Genomic DNA, 6,676 nt, shown 5'->3' with positions numbered 1-6,676 from the left:
AATAACCAACTCGAATACGAGTTGTGTTTGTAAATATTTATTATTATTTAAAATTAGAGATAGATCTTAGTCGGTTAGGAAGTCAGTTGTGGTAGGGTATAAATAGCTGCCTCATGAGGCTCATAAACAACAACATCAATCAATACAACAAATCTACTTATTCCTCGCACTTTACCTTCACGTCGGCGACTTCGGCAAAAAAACCTTTTTTTTCACGAGTTCGTACGGGTTGGCAGGGCTGCATCGACACGATCTCCGGCCGATTTGTAAGTTCCATTTATCAAGTAATATCTAAGCTTTAACTTTGGGCGCATAGCTATTGTTTCATTTAGATTTACTCACCAGTTATCGATATTAACTAGAATTATAGGTTTTATCTATTGCTCTAGTTTTATCACCAGTTATCCAGCTTGAGATTCGAACTATCGGCTTCATTACTGTTATTCTTATTTATCGTCATATAGCCGATTAGATCTGTTTCAAGTGTTGCATCTGTAGCGTTGTTTAAATTGCTCTATTAGTTTCTTTACAATCGCTACGTGATAATCGGCTGTTCTATAGCTGGTCATCTCTACAGTAAATCAACCGATCTGCTGATACGCTTTTCAAGACAGATTGGAATTTTAGCTGATCGAAGCCCCTGGAATTTAATACTTTTCTTTCCTTGTCAATCAACAAGTCAGATTGACTGGCACGCCACGCGAACCGCACCAGGGCAATAACCCGAATAGGAGTTAAACAGATTCTCCGGGGTCGTGTACCCGATGCTGAGGGTCGTCGGCCGATTTTTAGCGCCAACAAGCGTAAACACAAATCCTGATTGTGATTTTGAATCATCTCTATCGGTTTGGAAACTAGCATCGGTGTAACCTATTACAACAAGCTCCTCCTCACGTCCTTAGACGAGGAACATATCTTTAGTCCTTCTAAAGTACTTAAGAATGTTTTTCACCGTCGTCCAGTGACTCTCACCCGGATCAGACTGGTGTCTGCTTGTCATACTTAGCGCATATGAAACATCTGGGCGAGTACTTATCATTGCATACATGATAGATCCGATAGCCAAAGCATATGGTACTCTACTCATGCGATCCCACTCATCAGTAGTCGAAGGACACTGAGTCTTGCTAAGGTGTATGCCATGTGACATAAACAAGAACCCTTTCTTCGCCTCTTCCATGTTGAACCATTTCAACACTTTGTCAATGTAAGTATCTTGGCTTAATCCTATAAGCCTTCTTGGTCTATCTCTATAGATTTTGATGCCCAGAATATATGCTGCTCCCCCTAAATCCTTCATCGAAAAACTATTTTTCAGTGAAGTCTTTACGGACTCAAGCATAGGAATGTTATTTCCAATCAGTAATATGTCATTCACACATAAGATTAGAAATACTACAGAACTCCTACTAACTTTCTTGTGAACACAAGACTCTTCTTCATTCTTTATGAAGCCAAACCCTTTGACCACTTCATCAAAATGAATATTCTAACTCCTAGATGCTTGCTTCAACCCATAAATGGATTTCTGAAGTTTGCATACCTTTCCAGCATTGTTCGGATCGACAAAACCCTCAAGCTGCATCATATACACGTCCTCAGGAAGATTTCCATTCAGGAAAGCTGTCTTGACATCCATCTGCCATATCTCATAATTGAAATATGCAGCTATAGCTAGAATAATCCGAATAGATTTAAGCATCACTATGGGCCAGAAGGTCTCATCGTAGTCAACTCCTTGAACTTGTCGAAAACCTTTTGCGACAAGTCGTGCTTTATAGATGTGAATATTTTCATCCATATCTCTCTTCTTTTTATAGATCCATTTGCACTCTATGGCTTTAACACCATCAGGTGGGTCAACCAAGTTCCAAACTTGATTGTCTCTCATAGACTCTATTTCAGATTGCATGGCACTCTGCCATTTTTCAGAGTCTGGGTCCATCATTGCTTCTGCATATGTCGCAGGCTCAACATTGTCCGACAATAATATTTCCCGCATTTCGTGAAGCCTTGCCAACCTTTGTGGTTGTGGCAGTGCTTCTCTTGCCATGGGTATCTCAACTTGTTCTGCTACGTTAGCATCACTCGTTGATTCTTGCCCGATTGGCTCATCCCGAACTTCTTCAAGGCGCACTGTCTTTCCACTCTTCTCCCCTTTGAGAAACTCTTTCTCTAGGAAAACACCGTTCTAAGCAACAAACACTTTGCCCTCTGATCGGTTGTAGAAATAGTATCCCAAAGTTTCCTTTGGATATCCCATGAAAATGCACTTATCTGACTTGGTTGTAATCTTGTCCGACTGAAGTCGCTTGACAAATACTTCACATCCCCAAATCTTTAGAAAATACAAACTGGGAGTCCTTTCAGTCCACATCTCATATGGTGTCTTAGCTACGGATTTAGACGGTACCCTATTAAGTGTGAAAGCTGTTGTTTCTAGAGCGTATCCCCAAAATGATAACGGTAGGTCTGACTGGCTCATCATTGATTGAACCATGTCCAACAAAGTTCGATTACGCCGCTCGAATACACCGTTTCTCTGAGGTGTTCCAGGCGACGTAAGTTGTGGAACAATTCTGCAACTCTTTAGATGATTGCTAAACTCGTGGCTCAAATACTCGTCTCCATGATCAGATCGCAAGGCCTTATTTTTCTTACCATGCTGATTTTCAACTTCATTTTGAAATTCCTTGAACTTTTCAAAGATTTCATACTTGTGCCTCATCAAGTAGACATATCCATATCTACTAAAATCATCAGTAAATGTTATGAAGTATTGGAATACTCCTCTAGCCGTCGTGCTCATTGGTCCGTAAACATCGGTATATACGAGTTCCAACCAAACTACTGCTCTCTCAGGAAAACCTGTGAAAGGCGCCTTGGTCATCTTGCCTAGCAAACAAGCCTCACATGTCTTGTATGATTCAAAATCAAACGAAGTTAAAAGTCCATCAGAATGGAGCTTCTTCATGCGCTTTTCACTTATATGACCCAAACGACAATGCCATATGTAGGTAGGATTCAAATTATTAGGCCGAGACCTTTTAGCACTTATGTTACACACAAGTGAATCATCAAGATTTAAAACAAACAATCCATTCACAATGGGTGCAAAAGCCATAAACATATCATTTTTAGAGATCACACAACCATTGTTTTCACTCACAAAAGAATAACCATCCTTCATCAAGCATGAAGGAGACATAATGTTTCGACTTAAACTAGGAACAAAATAACAATTTTTCAACTCCATAATAAATCCGGATGGAAGGTGGAGTTGCATCGTCCCGACGGTCAACGCAGCAACTCTTGCATTATTTCCCACGTAGAAATCAACTTCTCCTCTTTCAACGTTTCTACTTCTTATCACTCCCTGCATCAAATTTCAAATATGAGCAACCGATCCGGTATCAAATACCCAAGAATTAATAATTGTATCAGCGAGAAATATGTTGTCTATAACATTAACAACAAGCGTACCTAAGGTGGAAGTACTCTTACTTCCGCCATTCTTCAACGAAGCTAGGTACTGCTTGCAATTTCTCTTCCAGTGACCAAGTTCGTGACAGTAAAAGCACTCTTTGTTTAGAGCAGGTCCAACTTTAACCTTGGGCGCTGGGTTTGGCTTGGCAGCCTTACCCTTCTTTTTCCAAGAATTACCCTTCTTCTTAAAGCTAGGCTTGTTCTGTATAACCATCACATGGCTGCTACTAGCACTTTTCTTAATGTCAGCCTCTGCTGTTTTAAGCATGCCACACAGTTCATTCAGACCCTTCTCTGTCCCATGCATATGGTAGTTCGAGATGAAGTTCTCATAGCTAGACGGAAGAGACGAAAGAATGAAATCAGTGGCCAACTCTTGGCCTAGTGGGAAGCCCAGCTTCTCCAACCGTTGAGTGTAACCAACCATTTTGATTACGTGTGGTTCTACTGCTGCGCCTTTTGCTAGCTTGCTCTCCACAAAGGCCTTAGACACATTGAACCTTTCAGTCCTGGCTTGTGTCTGGAACATATCTCTAAGCACCACGATCATATCATGCGCCTCATGGTTTGTTTCGAACTGCATCTGCAGCTCTGGTTCCATGGAAGCAAGCATAAGGCAGCTTACTTCGAGGTTAGCATCACATGCTTTCTTGTAAGAATTCTTAACAGCAGCAGGTGCATCATCAGCAAGTTCTTCTGGTAATGGGGTCTCTAGAACATCTTCCTTTTTCTCAGCCCTGAGCACAATTCTTAGGTTACGGATCCAATCCGAGTAGTTTGTTCCATTCAACTTGTTCTTCTCAAGGACCGAATGCAAAGCAAACGGTGTGGTGTTGCTAGGTGCCATCTACAACAAAATAATAATGCAAAATACTAAGACAAACGTAACCATGACAGAGCAAATCACATTAAACTATTTAACAGAATCTACTCCCACTAAAATCAATATCCCTCTATTGATACTTAGTGATTGAGGATCCACAACTAACAAGTCTACTAGTGAGCTTTAGCATCACCGCTAGCAGGCAAGGTAGATCGGTAAGCAAACTTCTTGCTAATCATATCACATATGACTCCTATTGTTGGGTGACATCTCCATGTCTCGGCGCCCAACCTTTATCCCCAAGGTCCTTAACCGTTAAGATGACCTTGTTAAGAAAATCAACCCATATGCGTGTAAGTATCCAATACAAACCCGTCTAGTCAAGGAAAACTAGTGGCACCCTAATTTCATAGACCCAACAAAAATTATACAAGACATGGGATGGTGCAAATTTTAGTTGGGAGGCGACACTAACTTAAAATTTGCGAGGGATCGTTCTACTTCAAACATCACAACATGTAGGAGTAAAACAACACAGAGTAGCATGCACACAGTGGTGACACAGTATGGCCCGATTTCTATTGGCGATTTTCATCTCTATAGAACATATTCACCATGATGATCTCCATCTCCATGATCCATCTGCGCCATCCTTCTAGTGATGAGTCCTCCAAGAACTAGTACACGCTATTACATCTAATAGCAAGTAAAGAAAATTATATAGTTGCTTGGATCATCACAGATTGGCACGTGTTGGGCCTAAACCAAACAATAGGTAATGCGAAGTAGTGATACGAAGGTAGAGAAATCTCAAGCGAATGTTACCGTGGCTGTCCTATCAATGAATAGTATCCATTTTAGGAGGGACGGTTCACCTCCTTTTATAGTGCTATAAAGTTACATTTCCGTATACCCGTTATACCCATACCCAACAACTACATCCCAGGCATATCCCGTACAAGACAGTAACTTGACCCCTACCCAGGATGTCGCTTTCAAAGTGAGATTACATTTCTAACCCTTTCCAAGATCTCTATTACAAAAGTGACCCACAACGATGTGATTCCAGGACTGTCCTGATTCCTCATTTCCCTACTCGTTAGCTTCGTCCGCACCAAGTTCGTCTTTGTGCGTATCTCGCCTTTGTCGATCGAGACCTTCCTGGCCTCGTACTCTGGTCACAACGTCTTCTCGAAGCCAAGTCACTGGGAGTTCCGTGGAGGCTTTAACTTCGGGAATCTTCTCCTACAAGACCACAGAGCGAACATATGTGGACCAGTTAGCTTCAGTTAATTATTAACTTCGGGAGAAGGCACAACCACGAAGTCAACATCCGAGTCGGGGAAAGCTCTGCGCCAGCTTCGTTCTGGGTGTGTTTATGGGGCGGTCCCTAACAGTAGCCCCTCGTGGGCGAGGTCAGAAGCGTCGTCGACCGAACCCGCGAAAAGTTGAAAAACACCCTCAAAACATCACCCTGAAGATGGTGCGGACCGAGGTGTTTACCATTGGACAGGGGTAGCAACGTCCTTTGTTATGCGACGGTTGGTGATTCGAGACGCCGTAAAGGTGTTTTTTGGCGTTTTTTTACCATGCCTATATAAGGCTTACCGGGGGACCGGGTCACATTTTACACTGTCATTTTCGGGCTATAGTTTTTGTTGCTTGCGCCTTCGGTACACATCTTCGTTGCGCGCCTTCGTTGCGTCTTCTTGGCGGGACGGCATCTTCGCTATTCGTGGTGAGGGTAGCATCTGCTTGCTTGATCGTGGTTGTTTTTCTTGATTTGTTTTTAATGTTTTGGCTTCGTTCTCAATGTTATGTTGTTCTGTTTTTGGTGCGACAGGTGGCCCGCATTAGGTAGGTGCAGATCATGTCTTCAGAAGAGCTGGCCATTCAGGCTGCCTCTGGTGGTGGGGTTAGTCATGCTTCGCAGTCGGTGTCTGCGAGTAGTGGAGAGGTTGATGGGATGAGGTCAAAGAAATGGATTTATACAAAGGATGGTTTGGTCTCTGCAGAGGAAGGCTCTTCTAGCAGCAGCTCGCCTGAGTGGTCTTCTGGTGAAGACGAAGGTAAAGGTGGGCAAGACCATGTCGTAAAGGATGTAGCAGGGGCGGCTGGGACAAGTGAGACCGAAGTTCACACTGTATCTTCGGGTGAGGAGGCAGAGGAGGAGGAAGGGGGGAAAGAGGCTGGCGAAGCTGAGGAGGAGGCTGACGAAGCTGAGAAGGAGGATGCCGAGGTTGGGGCAACGGCAGGGGGAGCTGATCCCACTGGGGGGAAAGTTCAGTGCATTCCCACTCTTTACTTCGGGCGTTCCCAAGTTACTTCGCAAGATATCGCGTCATTTGAGGAAAATAATTTCTTTCC

Source organism: Setaria italica, chromosome II, assembly GCF_000263155.2.
Source record: "Setaria italica strain Yugu1 chromosome II, Setaria_italica_v2.0, whole genome shotgun sequence".
Taxonomy (NCBI): domain Eukaryota; kingdom Viridiplantae; phylum Streptophyta; class Magnoliopsida; order Poales; family Poaceae; genus Setaria; species Setaria italica.
The sequence above is the reverse complement of the archived record's forward strand: the minus strand, read 5'-3'. Positions refer to the sequence as shown.